The sequence below is a fragment of the Canis aureus genome, chromosome 33 (genome assembly GCF_053574225.1).
Source record: "Canis aureus isolate CA01 chromosome 33, VMU_Caureus_v.1.0, whole genome shotgun sequence".
In the NCBI taxonomy this organism is placed as follows: Eukaryota; Metazoa; Chordata; class Mammalia; order Carnivora; family Canidae; genus Canis; species Canis aureus.
In genome coordinates this window covers 34347032-34364323 of record NC_135643.1, presented here as the reverse complement: position 1 = coordinate 34364323, position 17292 = coordinate 34347032, and the positions used below count along the sequence as shown (strand labels likewise).

The 17292-nt window shown below is 37.0% G+C and overlaps 1 protein-coding gene across 10 annotated transcripts in view; it reads right to left on the bottom strand.

Annotated features, from left to right (window-relative positions):
* The window catches only part of LOC144303998 (peptidyl-prolyl cis-trans isomerase NIMA-interacting 4-like), a 139136-nt gene that overhangs the window by 59519 nt on the left and 62325 nt on the right, over positions 1 to 17292 (bottom strand). The window contains exon 4 of one of the 10 annotated variants that reach the window (XR_013370969.1): positions 11974 to 15761. The exons of 8 other annotated variants lie outside the window; for them this stretch is intronic. The gene's annotated coding sequence lies outside the window, so the exon portion shown is untranslated. Of the gene's footprint in view, positions 1 to 11973; positions 15762 to 17292 lie in introns of those variants that run through there. One more of the 10 variants, XR_013370970.1, reaches the window with a different exon arrangement.

Here is a 17292-nt window from a genome sequence, read left to right as displayed (position 1 = left end):
TTATTTTAAGATTTGTGTGGAATCAGAGGAGACCCCGAATAGCCAGGGGAATTTTAAAAAAGAAAACCATATCTGGGGGCATCACAATGCCAGATTTCAGGTTGTACTACAAAGCTGTGGTCATCAAGACAGTGTGGTACTGGCACAAAAACAGACACATAGTTCAATGGAACAGAATAGAGAATCCAGAAGTGGACCCTCAACTTTATGGTCCACTAATATTTGACAAAGGAGGAAAGACTATCCACTGGAAGAAAGACAGTCTCTTCAATAAATGGTGCTGGGAAAATTGGACATCCACATGCAGAAGAATGAAACTAGACCCCTCTCTTTCACCATACACAAAGATAAACTCAAAATGGATGAAAGATCTAAATGTGAGACAAGATTCCATCAAAATCCTAGAGGAGAACACAGGCAACACCCTTTTTGAACTCGGCCACAGTAACTTCTTGCAAGATACATCCACGAAGGCAAAAGAAACAAAAGCAAAAATGAACTATTGGGACTTCATCAAGATAAGAAGCTTTTGCACAGCAAAGGATACAGTCAACAAAACTCAAAGACAACCTACAGAACGGGAGAAGATATTTGCAAATGACATATCAGATAAAGGGCTAGTTTCCAAGATCTATAAAGAACTTATTAAACTCAACAGCAAAGAAACAAACAATCCAATCATGAATTGGACAAAAGACATGAACAGAAATCTCACAGAGGAAGACATAGACATGGCCAACATGCACATGAGAAAATGCTCCGTATCACTTGCCATCAGGGAAATACAAATCAAAACCACAGTGAGATACCACCTCACACCAGTGAGAATGGGGGAAAATTAACCAGTGAGAATGGGGAAAAACAACAAATGTTGGAGAGGATGTGGAGAAAAGGGAAGCGTCTTACACTGTTGGTGGGAATGTGAACTGGTGCAGCCACTCTGGAAAACTGTGTGGAGGTTCCTCAAAGAGTTAAAAATAGACCTGCCCTACGACCCAGCAATTGCACTGCTGGGGATTTACCCCAAAGATACAGATGCAATGAAACGCCGGGACACCTGCACCCCGATGTTTCTAGCAGCAATGGCCACCATAGCCAAACTGTGTTAGGAGCTTCAGTGTCCATCGAAAGATGAATGGATAAAGAAGATGTGGTTTATGTATACAATGGAATATTACTAAGCCATTAGAAATGACAAATACCCACCATTTGCTTCGACATGGATGGAAGTGTAGGGTATTATGCTGAGTGAAATAAGTCAGTCGGAGAAAGACAAAAATTTTATGGTCTCATTCATTTGGGGAATATAAAAAATAGTGAAAGGGAATAAAGGGGAAAAGAGAAAAAATAAGTGGGAAATATCAGAAAGGGAGACAGAACATGAAAGACTCCTAACTCTGGGAAACGAACTAGGGGTGGTGGAAGGGGAGGTGGGTGCGGGGTGGGGGTGACTGGATGGCGGGCACTGAGGGGGGCACTTGACGGGATGAGCACTGGGTGTTATTCTGTATGTTGACAAATTGAACACCAATAAAAAATAAATTTATTTAAAAAAATGGACAGGGGACCTAAATAGACATTTTTCCAAAGGAGACATACAGATGGTTAACAGGTACATGAAAAGATGCTCAGCGTCTCTAGTCATCAAAGGAATGCAAATCAAAACACAACGAGATATCACCTCATACCTACAGAATGGCTAAAATAAAAAACAAGTGTTGACAAGGATGTGAAGAAAAGGAACCCTTGTGCATTGTTGGTAGGAATGTAAATTAGTACAAACACTGGAAAAAAGTAAGGAGGTTCCTCAAAAATTAAAAAAGAAACACTATATGATCCAATAATTCCACTACTGGTATTTACCAAAGAAAATGAAGACACCAATTTGACAAGATCTATACACACCTACATTTATTGCAGCTTTATTTGCAATAGCCAAGATATGGAAGCTACTCAAGTATCCACCAATAGATGAATGGATAAACAAGATGGGGTATATATATATGCAATGGAATAGTACTCATCCATATAAAAGAATTAAATCTTACCATTTGCAACAACAATTTAGATGGACCTAAAGTGCATCAGGCTAAGTGAAATAAATCAAACAGAGAAAAATAAATATCATATGATTTCATTTATATGTGGAATCTAAAAAACAAAACAAACAGGACAGATTTTTTTTTAAGATTCATTTATTTATTCATGAGAGACACAGAGAGAGGCAGAGACACAGTCAGAGGGAGAAGCAAGCTCCCTGCAGAGAGCCTGATATGGCACTCGATACTGGGTCCCAGGATCATGCCCTAAGTGGAAGGCAGACTCAACCGCTGAGCCACGCAGATGCCCTGGACAAACAGACTCTTAAATGAGAACAAATGAGTGGCTGCCAGAGGGGAGATACGTGGGGAAATGGGTAAAATAAATGGAAGGGATTAAGAGGTACAAGTTTATAGTTCTATAATAAGTCATGGAAATGAAAAATGCAGCTTGGGGCATATAGTCAATATATCAATAAATATATATTAATATTTAATATTTTAATTTTAATGAATATTAAAGTTATTGTCGTGATGACTGCACCTATTGTGGTGAGCACTGAGTAATGTATGGAATTGTTCAAACATTATGGTATATCTGCAATTAATACAACATTGTATGTCCACTATAATTAAAAAATGGAATTGTAACTGACCTCAATTTTGGATGTGTTTGCCAAGTCACACAGATAAATCAATAGAATGGAAGCCTGAAGGCTGTAAACATTGTCCTATCATTAAGATATGAAGATACAGAATCAACCTCTAGGAATCCAGGTTATACCATAAAAACCAAAATAAGAAAAATTGAGCAGATTAGCCAGTTCAAGTCATTCAGCCTTTGTTATTGACCACCCCATTTCTTTTAAGGGCTCATAAACAGAGTAGACATACAGGGGGGATTGATGCCATCCATGGGCCCAATAGCATGGGCTCCCTCTCATCAAGGCTGATCCTTGTACCACCACTGCTGAATGTCCGATCTACCAGAAACAGAGATCAACACCGATCCCTCAAAATTGTATCATACCTCAAGGCAACCTTAGTCAGTTGACGGCAAGTTAATTATAAACCAGAACCCTTCTATTCTGGAAAGGCAAAGATTCATACAAAATTTAACACATATTCTGTATACGAATTTGCCTCCCCTGCTTAGTTTCTCAGCCAGCACTATTTCTCTAAGGGCTCTCAAAATTTTATTCACCAGCAAGAGATCCTGTAAAACATTGCTGTCAACAAAGAGGCCCACATTACAACAGATATGTACCACGGGTCCCACTGATTTTACCATAAACCACACCCTCTAGAAGTTACCAAACTCTTGAAGGTATAGTGGAGGCATCAGTTTAGAGATGGTTTATTTTAATAATGGAGCTGTAATCTTCAGAATGAGGTATATACATTTTAAAAGATGGCTGCTATGGTGCTATATTCCCAATTGATGAAGACATGGGTTCAGAATTGTGTTATAACATACCACAGATGCAGCAGCTTCAAACAACAGAGTTATCTTGCAGTTTCTGTGGCCAAGCATCTGGGCACAGCTCAGCTGGATCCCTTGCCTACAGTTTCACAAGGCTCCAGCTAAGGCATCCAGTCTGCATCTTCATTTAGAGGCTTGGCCAAGGAAGAATCAGTTTCAGACCTACTATATTAGCTTCCTAAAGCTGCTGTAACAAAAAATACAAACCAAGTAGCTTAAAACAACAGAAACAGTTTCATCATTCTAGATGCTGTAAGTCTGAAATCAAGTTGTCAGCAGAGCCATACTCCCTCTGAACCTATAGAAAAAATCTTCCTTGCCTGTTCTACCTTCTGGTGTTTGCTGGCAATCTTTGGCCTTCCTTGGTTTTTAGATGCATCAGTCCAATTTCTACCTGTGTCCTCACATGCTGTATTCTCCCTGTGTGTCTTTCTTCTTATCTTGCAAGAAAAACAGACATATTGAATTAAGGGCCTACCATACTCCAGTATTACCTTATCTTAACTAATTATAAAGAGAATGATTCCATTTCTAAATGACATCATATTCTGAGGCACTGGGAGTTGGAATTTTATTGTATACCTTTTAGAAGACACCATTTAACCAGTAACACTCCTTCAGGTTGTTAGCAGAATTCATTCTCTTGTGGATGTAGGATTCAGGTCCATAGCTTCTTGCTGTCAGCTGTCTGTCACAGTTCCTAGAGGCTGCTCACAGTTTCTTGACACTTGGGCTTTTTTCAAATGACTGCTTATTTCATCAAGCCATCAAGGAGAAGTTCTCTAGTATAATTATGGAAGTGATATCTGTACTGGGTTGTCTGGAACTTAAAGGAGGAGGGGTCCTTTGTCTTGATGGCTTACCTCTTCCCCAAAGGTGGAGCTTGAGCATCTCAAGTCCCATGGACTTGCGTTTAACACTTTTCTACCACACAATAAGGCACAAGCTTGATGCTTAGTCACCACTTCTGTCAAGCTATTTGGCTTCAAAAATTTGCTGTGTTCTCAGCTTCTCTTCCACCAAAGTTAATTGCATTATGTGAGAAATTTAAGAAGGCATCCAAGTTAATTTTTTTCCCTGACTTCGACTCGTAGATCCTGGCAATAGTTCTTTGAACTATACTGGTTTTCTGGTCAAGTTCCATGGTCTCTTCTGCATTGTGCACATTTTTTATAAACTTCCCTTATTTAATCCAAATTTTTTAAAAATTCAAAATCTCTAAGCCCTCTCCCAGAATGAGTGATAAAAACTTGGCATGTGTCCTTACTGCCTTCTATTCTTCCAAAAACCTACTTGAAAACTAGTAACAAATCATGCACCAAGATTGACACATCCTGGACTTTCAACTCATACACAACTTTAAGAGAAATGTCTTGAAAACTCTCTAAAATCTGAAGGGTAGCAGAATATGTCACCCCAGTATATGGCTATCAGACACCAGGACATGTCACTCCAAAATATTATGCTTTTATTATTTTGAACTGTAGGCACCTGAAGAATAGCGGATGGAGGGAGAAGTTTTCCTTGAATTCCCCTTATCTGCCTAAAGGCAGATCCTCAGATCCTTCAAAAGGAATTTAATTGTCATAAATTTCTTCCCTGGCTATTTCAACAATCAACGAATACTGACCCTTATCACAGGAGGGAGGATTAGAAGTCAACATAACCCCCAAACTTTGTCACAAACCATCATACCTCCCATTGATTCTTCTAAGGGCTCATTTATCTTTCTAAAGTTCATTTATTCTCCCTTATGAGGCACCCTTTCGTTTCCCCATTGAGACGGTATTTAAACCTCATTACAAAGCTACCACTTTGAATTACTCATTTCCCCTGGGTATCTCCGATGTATACATGAGGCAGACATGTTATTAAGCTTCTGTTTGTTTTTTTCTCCTGTCAATCTGTCTTTTATTACAGAGGTCTCAGTGAAGAACTCAGAGGGTAAAGGGAAAATAATTTCTTTTCCCCACAACCTATGTTTTGTTCCTTAATTTTCAGGCTTAAAACATTTGCCTAATACGTTTTTCATGGTTCAAAATAATCATCCCCAGACTTTTGCCTCTCTTTGAAAACTCAAAAGCACTTTGGATTTCAGTACCTAGGATAACAAAGAACACAGAGTTTTCAAACTAATTTATGGTTGTTTTTTTCAAGTGATATTCCTAGGGCATGAAGTGGTGGCCTTCTAATCACATTTGCTTTGGCCCATCTCTGCCATAACACTCATGGATATGCTTCTTATTTTTAACAAAAGCAATTTAGCCATAAGTATTTTTTAAGATTTTATTTATTTATTTAAGAGAGAGCAAGAGAGACACAGAGAGAGCATGAGTGGGGAGAAGGGCAGATGGAGAGGGAGAAACAGACTCCTCACCAAGAAAGGAGCCCAACACAGGGCTTGATCTCAGGACTCTAGGATCATGACCTGAGCCAAAGGCAGATGCTTAACTGACTGAGCCACCCAGGTGCCTCAAGCTTTAGGAATTTTTAAGAATCCTTGCCAAACAACTTGGACTTCCAAAACACTATATAGGTGACATGTCTTATAGGAGGTTTTGGAAGGAAACCAAAGTAAACTCCCGGCATAGCATACTCCTGGTTCTCTGGTTAAAGAATAATGGTATTCTTTTAGAATAATAGATATTTTTATTTAGATATAGATTTAGATTTACACATACACTGTGTTCAACTGTCTTGGATAGTAGCATATGCTTCCCTGCCACGTGTCATTCTAGTATTTTGCATCTACTGAAGAAAGTATAAAATTAAGGTCCATAATCACAGGATCAAATCAGCTAGGAAATAGACATATATAGATAGGCCTTTACTTTGCACTAGCATCCACAAAGGGGTAGAAATATGGAAGGGGTATTCTGTTCTATTAAATTCTATCCAAAACATATACAGTTTTAATTTTAAATGCTTGGAACATCTCATATGATCACCCACTGACTGTTGCCAATTGCTTTTATCCCAGACTCTTTCCCACAATTCCTTCCTCATTTAATCTTTGCTTCTTCTCATTAGATCTTATACTTGGTTTGTGTTTTGTAATGCTGATTAGTAATCTCTGTCTAGTTATGTTGTTGAAAAGGGTCCAAAGTGTGTGTGTGTGTGTGTGTGTGTGTGAGTGTGTGTGTAAGGGGGATTTGGATGGCAATGAGGGGAACCATTACACCCTGTGGTAGAACTGGGAAATTGGGTAAAGTCTCATGGTGGTCAACCTATTTTTCAGGGTCTCTCTCTCTCTCTCTCTCTCTCTCTCTATATATATATATATATATAAGGTGTTAATATCTTTTACCCTGGTAAGATTAAATCCTGCATGAATATTTTCTTATGTATTTATACTAAGATAATGATTCCACATTGTGTTATAGTAAGAAAAGCCATTCTCTGTATCCTACCTAGCCTTGTTTAGATGTAATCTTTCACATCACAGTGACCATTGCCTGTTGAAATGATGAAAGTGCATCCTTGATCTGGCAATTAAGAACATCTTTTCTTTGGTGACTCTATCACAACAGTGGATGACAAACTCCAGCTTACTCCCTCTATTTCTCATCAGGTGAGTCCATCTTTGGTTTCCAGGAGATTGATCTCCTTGAAGGTTGTAGGACAGATTTGTTGTAAATACAAAAAGTCATATATATGAATAGATTCTGAGTAGAGTTTAGCATTATATGCAAATCTAATGTATATCAAAATTCCTCAGGTATAGTTATTTGATAGAATGAGTATTCTATGATCTTTAGTAATTAGTTATTAATCCATTTTTATCTCATAACATTCTTACCAAAACAATGTGTCAATTTAGAAACTTATCTAGAATTGTCTTATAAGAATAGGACAGAGAGGTACATTTTAAAATCAGAGAAGAATCACATGGAACATTTGACCAAGAAGTTAGATATAGAATGGAGTGACATGATAAGTATGCCTGGCAGGCCCTCAGACCAGAGGCACAGGGGTCCAGGTTGGATGAGGATTATGGCAAATAAGAGAGAAGAGAGTTTTCCAAAAGGAAAGTGAATGGAACTGATGAAAAATAGCTCTTCTTTTGCAACTTTGCTTAGAACTTGTTTTTGTGGAGTCAATCACAGAGCACAAATGGAAATAATGAAAGAAGGGAAAATCTATATTTATGGTTAGCTTATTTTTTCTCCCCATGCCTGCCATGGTAAATGTTGGTGTTTATTATGGACTGGATATTCATATCCCTCCAACATTTGTATGCCGAAATCCCAAACCCCAATGCAATAGTATTAGAAGGTGAGGTCTTTGGGCAAAAAAAGATGAGGCCTTTGGGAGGTGTTTAGATCATGAGGGCCTAGCCCTCATAAGTGGGATTACTGTTTTTATAAAAGACCTCCAGGGAGGCCTCTCCTTGTTTTCCCCCAGCCTTGTGATTGATGACACAGTGAGAAGATGGCCACCTATGAGCTAGGAAGTGAGCTCTCACCAGACACTAGTGAAACTGCTAGTACCTTGACTTTGGACTTCAGAGCCTCCAGAATCTTAGAAATAACTATTTGTTGTTTAAGCTAGTATGTTATAGCAGCTTGAATGGACTATGATAGTGTCCAATATTAGAAAGTATTAGAATATTACATAAGACCAGAAACTTTATTTTGATTATTGCTATCTTGTCTGCACTTATGGTAGTGCTTGGGACTTAGACATTATTCAGTAAATACTTGATGAATGTGTGAAAATGAATGAACGAGGGAATGCATTATATATCATTAACAATTTCATATATGTGAAGAAAGGAAAATACTTCTAACACAGGTTCTCTACATAAAAGGTTCATCTAAAAATAAAAAGATACACTATTAGGTAATACTTCAAGATCACACTAATAAATTAACCATTAGTTATTGAAAGTAAAAGCTATAGATTATTATTTTGTATTTCTGTATTCTTAAGATTTTTTAGACAAGGTTCTCCCAACGTTACAGATTAGGCACTCCCATCATATTTTGAACATTCACCCTAGTATATATTCCCAAATTTAGTTTCACACTGTAGCCAGTTGCAACTGTACTCATGTATTGTCATATTGTGAAACATACAGAAAATCAGAAACACAAAAATAGATGACAAAGACAAAATATACAAAATATACTATTTCAAATAACTTTTATTTGCTTATAATGATAATTCTTCCTCTCAGTAAAAGTATGATTAATAAGAATATAGCTCTGTGAGAATGATGTGATTAAACATGGTATATTTAATTAAATCATCATTAATTTTATTTCCTTGTGTCTAAAAAAGGGCTAATTTTGGAAGTATAAGGTCAGTCATTTTTTTTTAGGTTAGTCATTTTCTTACTGCTTTTCTCTTTATACTTGCATTATCAAAATTATATACAAACAATTTTATTAAAGGGACTTTTTATGCCACTCATCTAATTTTTTAGGATTAGTACAGTTGACAGAATATGTTTCTATAAATACATTTAATGGGGCACAAAGGTTTTAATACTTAGCAAATTTCTTTAAAAGACCAAAAAGTAAGGATAATAGCTTCAAAATATCAGGATGCCCTGGATTGTAGGACTTATGCAAGGATATGACCTGCAGAGTATAAAGAGTATAAAAGATTAATTTCATTCTCATTTTAGAAAAAAAATATAAATAGAAGTTCTAATATTTTCTCCACTACAGTCAAAGTTGTTTGTACCTGGTGACCATTGTTCTACTATGCTATACTATAAATATTTCTCCTTTTATCCTTGTATTTCTATTATGGCATATTTTATTATTAATATGTTTTATAATTAATGCTAAAAAGCATGTAGTTCCTTCACACCAAATTACTGGAACATAAATCTTCAGAATGTGAATCTCAGGAAATAACTTCAGAAATGTGTGTACAAATTAATCTTGTGAGGATTCAGGCAAATTTAATTCTGTCATTATAAGAGGTACATATTATGACTGAAAGAATCATAAAATTAACACCAATAGGTGAACACAAAATGTACTGAAGTATTGAACTATTGAAAATAAGGATCTAAAATTAAAGTCTTTTTTTCAGGCAAATGAAAGTCCTTTATTTAAGTAAGTAAAATATAAAACTGCAAGTCATTTTTTGCCTTTTTCTACTGCTTCAAATGGTAAACATCTACAGGTCTTCATAGTTTCTCCTGTAGTTTGGCTAGTGATAGTTATATAAACCTGTGTTTAAAACTAGGTCTAGGGGCAGCCTGGGTGGCTCAGCGGTTTAGCACCTGCCTCTGGCTCAGGGTATGATCCTGGAGACCCAGGATCAAGTCCCACGTTGGGCTCCCTGCATGGAGCCTGTTTCTCCCTCTGCCTGTGTCTCTGCCTCTCTCTGTCTCTCATGAATAAATAAATAAAATCTTAAAAAAAAAGGTCTATTATTTAAGGCAACATAATTTGGGGAACATTTTTTAACCTCTCTAGACCTCAATTTCCTTGTCAATAGAACAGGAATACGAAAGAAAAGATATTAATAACATCTATGAACTAAGATAATATAAATAAATTATCTGGCACAATGCCTGAACTCCAATTGCCTTCTCTCCTTGAAGGTTTTGATGCCATCTGTGCCTGTCGTGGGCCTATTTGCCTTAAGATTCATTTCTTGTCATTTTCTTGCTCTGCTCTGTGTGCCAGAAGGCTGACTCTGCAGGCTGTCTTTCCCAGGCTCCTTGAATCAGCCGGTTTCTAGTAAGGTCTAGTTAATGGAAGGTCCTAGCAGAGGATTGGAAGGTGACAACAAGGAAGATGCACACTTTTCTGTGCCTCAGGCTGAGTGTCTAGAAGCTCCCACAGCTCATGCAATGGCTCAGTGCCCACTGGATAGGCTGCTGTGCTGTGGCTCCAACTTCAGTTGTGGGACTTTACTCCTGGACTCTGGTAACTCATTCCCTATCATCCCTCTGATCTGGGGTTGATAGTAGCTTTCTGCAGCTGTTCCTCAGAGTTGTCTCCTATCTTTCTTTTAGCATCTTTGCTCTTTTATCATTTGTGTAACAAAATGCTTATGCTGAAAGTTCTTCTTTCTTAAAATCTCAAATGCTTTCTGCTTTCACGTTAGACCTAGTATTAGTTTTCTGTTACTATGGACCAAATTATTCAAATCTAACAGCTTAAAAGAACATTTATTATTTCATAGTTACAGGTAAATTCCACATGGGCTCAACCTGATTTCCTGTTTAGGGTCTCACAAGGCTGAAATCAGATGCCTGCTGAGGCAGTACTGGATGCTCTAGGGAAGAATCTGCTTCCAAATTTATTCACATTGTTAGCAGAATTCAGTTACTCAGTTACAGGTCTTCATTTCCTTGCCTTCTGTCAGCCGGGGACTGCTCTCAGTCTCTGCTTCTCACACTACCCAGCCTCTGCTTCTCAGCAATGCAGAGCATTTATTCCTCACATCCAATCCTTCCCATGTTTTGAGAATCTCTGATAGCCTATTTTGATCACAGCAGGGGAAAATTGTCCTCCTTTAAAAAAGGGTCATGTGATTAAGTTATGCCCACCTGGATGATCTCTTTTATTTTATTTTTTAAGTTTTTAATAAAGATTTTATTTATGAGAGACACACACACACAGAGAGAGAGAGAGAGAGAGAGAGAGGCAGAGACACAGGCAGAGGGAGAAGCAGGATCCATGCAGGGAGCCTGACATGGGACTTGATCCCAGGACTCTGGGATCACGCCCTGAGCCAGAGGCCAATGCTCAACCGCTGAACCACCCAGGTGTCCCTATTTTTTTAATTTTTTAAAAAATATTTATTTATTTATTTATTTATTTATTTATTTATTTATTTATTTATGAGAGAGAGAAAGAGAGAGTGTGAGTGGAGGAAGGGGCAGAGGGAGATGGAGAGATGCAGACTCCCCACTGAGGGTGGAGCCTACATGGGGCTCCAGCTCATGACCCTGGGATCACCCTGAGCTGAAATCAAGAGTCAGATGCTCAACCAACTTAGACACCCAGGAGCCCCTCGATAATCTCTATTTTTAACGTCAACTGATTTGAAACATTAATTGCACTGCAAAACTTCTTTTGCTTTCTAAGGTGATTTAATCATGTGAGCAATACAAGGGGAGAAGGTCATCATAGAATTCTTCCTCCCACAGACCTTAAGGCATCTATTACTCTGGCACTTGCCAGGTTTGTGTTCTTGAGCTAATCCTTTAAACTCCAAGGGTCTTAGATTCTTTATGTATAAAATATTTATAAATAAGAGAGATAATCTGATTTCTAATTTTCTAGTTCTGTAATGCTATCATTCTATGACCAGAGACTACATTATTTGGGCCAGTAGAAGACTAGTATGGGGTTTTGCTCTCTTCTCTTGTGCAGTCCTCCTTTCATTGGGGGAACATTTTGACTACATTTTTTTTTTTTTTTTTTTGACTACATTTTGAAAAGGGGAAATTGTGTTTTATTAGAAAGGTTTCTTAAGTATAAGTATATTAGAGATATTTATATCCAAACTGTATTAACTTCAGTATTTAGGAGTGAATTGGTACTTCTAGAGCTGCCCCAGGTTCTGGTTTGAATCAGTAAGCCTCTATGTCAATGTCCAGGGTAATGCCTTGATTTTTTGATGTGAGGGTGAGCTGAAGACTATGAAGGGACAGTCTGAGAAAGGTAGTCAGAGGAAAGCTCAGTCTCAGATGACAGTGCCAGCCCTGGGAGTTCTCAGGCATGCCACATAACATCTCTGAAATTCAGTTGTATCATTGGTAGAATGAAGGACTTAGAGTAGGGGCCTCTTAGCATCCTTTAGGTTTTAACATTGAATTGTCCTCCTCCATCTTAAACAAACCCTTGACTATGTTTAATTAAAGACCATATTATATAAGGTCTATTAAATTCTCAGAAAGAAAGCTGAATACTTTAAGCAGTATCATTTAGAAAATTATCTTCATTAAATTATTTTAGTTATAGTGTTTAGAAAATTATCTTCATTAAATGATTTTAGTTATAGTGTTTGGATGCTATGATTCATCACTTTTTTTCACAGATCTAGTCTTTCTAGATTTTTAAAAATGTATACTAACACACCATCATATGGTAATCATGTAATGCCCTCTTCTGGCTAAAGACCAAAGCACCACCTTTCTTCCTATTAACAGCATTACCCGGAAATTTACATGTTCTTAGTTCTTTTCTACACATTTACTTTACAGTGTATGTTTCAACAATTTTAAATCTATTTATTACTTATCAATTCTAAAATCAGAATGTTTTATTGCTGATATAAGCATTCACCTGCCTAATTTAGTTTAACAAACAGGCAGCTTTTTTTCTTTTTTTAAATCTTGGAGTATAATCTTATCTAGTTGGGATATTTTTACGGATAAAATTAATCACATCTTATTACATCTTAAAATTAATCCACATATTACATTACATCTGTAAGGAACAAAGTGACAGGTAAGTTCAAAACAGCTTGGTATTGTTATAATTGATTTTTTCAAAGTATTTGAGTTTTTGACTCTACGTGTATGTGGGAACTAGCTAAATAACTTGTGTTGCTCACTATTTGAGACAAACTATACCATGATACTATTTTGCCATCAATGTTCTTACAGTTTTCACCATCTTGAACAGTGATTATCAGTGATTATCAGCCTATTATTAGGACCATGTCAGAATCACTTGGAGGTATGGTGGAAAGACTAAATTTTTTTGTCTAATAATGAAATGTGAAATATTCTTCAAATGTTGTGGGACATTTTAATAGCCTCATATTAGGGGTTACTATTCATCACCCAAATTTGGACATTTTTGAGGGTGAAGAATCATTATTAACAATCATATCAGGATATCAGTTTAAATTAGGGCTTTTGTAGGCAAAGCAGCAATTGATCATGATATTTATATTACAAAAAGATATCAACTGGAATAATAGAAACCTGAGAATTATTCCTAAAATTCTGTTTTATTTCTATTTTCAATGGTGTTTCTCATCTTTCACTTAAAAATTCTGTTCATAGCAAGTAAAAATTGTGTTAAACTTTATATTCTCCTTTGAAGACAGATGGCTTAGTTTCAAATCCTGCCAAATTACTTAATTTTTCTATGTCTCAGTTTTCTTATATGGTAGTTGGGAATAACAATAGTATATACCCTATAGAATTTTAACAGGTTTTTTTTGTTTTGTTTTGTTTGTTTTTTTAGAGAGAGAGGGTGGGAGTGTGTGCTTGCATGCATGTGGGTGGGGAGGGGCAGAAGGAGAGGGAGAAAGAATCATAAGAAGGGTCCACATTCAACATGGAGCCTGGCACAGGGCTTGATCGCACCTGATGACCTGAGTCAAAATCCAGAGTTGGGCATTCAATCCACTGAACCATCCAGGTGCCTCTGTAACAGTTAATGAGTAAATATGTGATATCTGAATCCTAGTAAACCCTATTATTAAAAACAAAATTAGTAATTTCTGTAAGCAAATGATAATATATTCAAACTTTTATACAGTATGAGGTTGGTTGTACATTTATTTCAGGAAACCACTTGTGGTAAGCAGCCTCTAAGATCGTCACCAGTGATCCCTGCCTCCTGGTGTTCAGGCTGTAGTGTAACTCTCTCCCCTTGAATGTGGGCTGGACCTAGCAACTCATTTCCAATGAGGAAAAAAAAAAAAAAGGTGATAGGATTTCACTTCCGAGATTAAGTCACAAAAAGACTGACTTCCTTTTTGCTCTTTTTCCTTACTCTTTCTCCTCTCTTGAACCCATTGCTCAAAGAGAGAAACAAGATGCTGTGAGAGTCATATGGAGAGACCCATGTGGTAAGGAACTGTCACTGGCCAAAAGTCAGTGAGGATGTGAGGCAAACAATATCCTTTTCCAGTGGCAAATAATAATTTAAAGATACTCAAAGAATCAAACTGTAAATAGTAGGAAAATGTGATTCTTTAGTTTCTATAATTTAGTTTCAAAAATTTTTAAATAATCCATTTCTGTTAATAAAAATATTATAATTTCCAAATTAAAAATGTCTGTGGGTCTTTAAAACAGAGATATTTAGTTATAAATAGAGCCTTCATAGAAAATTAAGTATGGAAATGAAACTGAGAGTTTCATGTCAATTTTACCACTTGATGGAGCCATAATGCCAGAGAACACTTCAAAAACTGTCACGCTTACATGGAAGCAATCTTTATGAGAAATATGGATAAAATGTATAATTCTAAGTATTTTTAAAAATAATTTATTTATTTATTTATTCATGAGAGATGCAGAGAGAGAGGCAGAGACAGAAGCAGGCTTCCTGTGAGGAGCCTGATGTCAGATTTGATCCCAGGACCTCAGGATCATGACCTGAGCCAAAGGCAGATGCTCAACCACTGAGCCACTCAGATGCCCCTAATTCTATGTATTGATTGGGATCATTCTAGCAATTATTTTTCACTCTTACTAAGCAATTTCTATAACATGTCAAAGAGAAAACTGTATATAATAATCCCGAACAGTTAGTGGAGGATAATTTGCTAATTTTTATTTTTAATCTAGAAAATGTAAGAAAGGGTATTCCTTGGAAAATACTTACAGATTTGTACTGGAAAAGATATAATGTAATAAAATTAAAAGATTAAATCTTCTAAGAATCAATAGTTTGATATTATGAGAAGGAAATGTGAACCTTCTTGAAGAGCAAGGCCTATGAAAGATTCTTGAGTCAAGCATTAATAGAGGAAAACTGATTTTCTTTCAAAAAGAAAGAAGACTCAAATGGTAGAAGTGTTGGTCACAGGCAAACATAAAAGACTCATAAGTCTCTATTTCTTATTAGAGCTATTATATTTGGTAAACACAGATCTGCAATCCCTTACGTGAAAACTTTTCAGCGAACTGTGTTTTAGAATTCAAAATTTTTCATATTTTAAAAAAGAAATGTGATATTTATATCATATAGTACATAACATTTTCAGCAATGTCTGGGGTAGTGCTCCTTAAATAAATATGTTGCCTCGGGGTAGTTTCTATAAGAATCAGACTTTGAGACAGAGGTTCAGGGAAGGATATTATTTGGATATGCTCTTGGGACCAAAGCCTGGTGAAGAGAGTTGAAGTAGGTGGGATTGGGTGGAGGGGAATATCAATTCAGTTCCAATAAGGGCTTCAGGCAACCACATGGGAAGTTCTTGACTTGGTACAGTTCTTTAGGGTTGTCTCAAACTGGAGTGAGGAGGATGAGTCTTCGGATCTCCTACATCAATCAATCACTGGATAGAGTCTGCTGCTGAAAAAAAGGATCATTTTAGGTGCTGCTGTCTTCTTGTGACCCAAAAGGGCTGACATTTGGAGGTCTTTTTCTGGCAAACCTCCTAGGAGCTGAGAGAATAAATCCTTCATTCCAGTGGTATTGCCCAGACCACCCTCACCAAGGTTTCTGAGCCCTATGTCACTAAGCCCTTCTCAGTAAAAGGTTACTGAATTCTTCACTAACCACCAAAACTTGGTACCCAAATGATTATCTGAGTATTAAAAATATCGTTCCCTGTCCCCTTCATATTACTTCTACTGGTGAAAAGTGTCAATTCCCTTACCAATATGCTACGACTTGCATTCCGGTCACTTGCAAGAGAAGCAAGTAGCTTCTAGGTAGCAATCTTTAGCTTATGGAGTTCACCCAGACTCTTGCTGTGTGTCTTGGTGGAAAGGTTCCCTTTTTGAGAGAACACCCAGAATGACAGGGATGAGAAGCACAGATTTGCAAAGTGAGTCACTGAGAGTGATAATAAGTGGATGAATCCTGCTTCTACATTTTGGTTCCTGGATCTACATATTCTCGTTACTGGGGACACAGCATCACACAAACGTCTTTGAATTAAAGGGACACTGTGTCCTGGAGAAAGTGGTATCATTATAAAGTATCTCCTGTAAACTAGCACTTTGCCTTTAGCAGGCTATTTCATTGCTCTATCTGGCCAGCATCTTCCAAATGATATGATATATAATATGACTAGTGGGCCACGTTCTATGTATGGATCAGCTACACACCCCTTGTTCTAACAAATGGGTCCTTTGATTTGATCCAATATTAGAGATCATGTTGTATAGACTCTGGGACAGTGGTGCTGACTAGGGTTCCATCCATAGGAAACATAACCCCATAACCATAATTTGTATTTATTCTTATAAAAATGAATTATTATCTTTATTATCTCTTCAAGGTGGAAGGGGTTCAATGTATTCAGCTGACCCACCAAGTAGCTACTTGGTATCATATAAAAGGCTTAGCTACAGACTCTGTTGCTGACAGGCTGGACATTCTATGGCTTTGGCAAGTAGCAGTCCATGCATAACCTTTATCTTTGTATCATGGATACTTGTTTTATGTATCTATTTTGTCAACATGGGGATGGTTCATGATTGGAGGCTGGCTTATGTTAATAAGCCAATTCAGTTTTGTTTTTCAGGATGCTTATTGACTCTTCCATGTTGTGCAATTTCTCGTGCCCATTATAGTGTGATATGAAGATCTCTTCAGTGTGTGACCATTTTAATATGTCCCTCTACATGCCTCTAACCAGAGCTCTTTGAAATTGATCTTTCATTTTATTTCTCTTTCCAGACCCCTGATCAGTCAAGCCATTTATCAGTGACCATTATTCCATACATACACTAAGCTTGGGCCATCTTTCTGTCTACATAAATGGATGTACATCTACATAGATGACCAGGTCATTATCTGAATCTCTACTTAATGGGATGATTTTCCATTACCACTATCTTTTTTTTGTGTGTGTTGTTTTCTTTCTTTTTTTAAA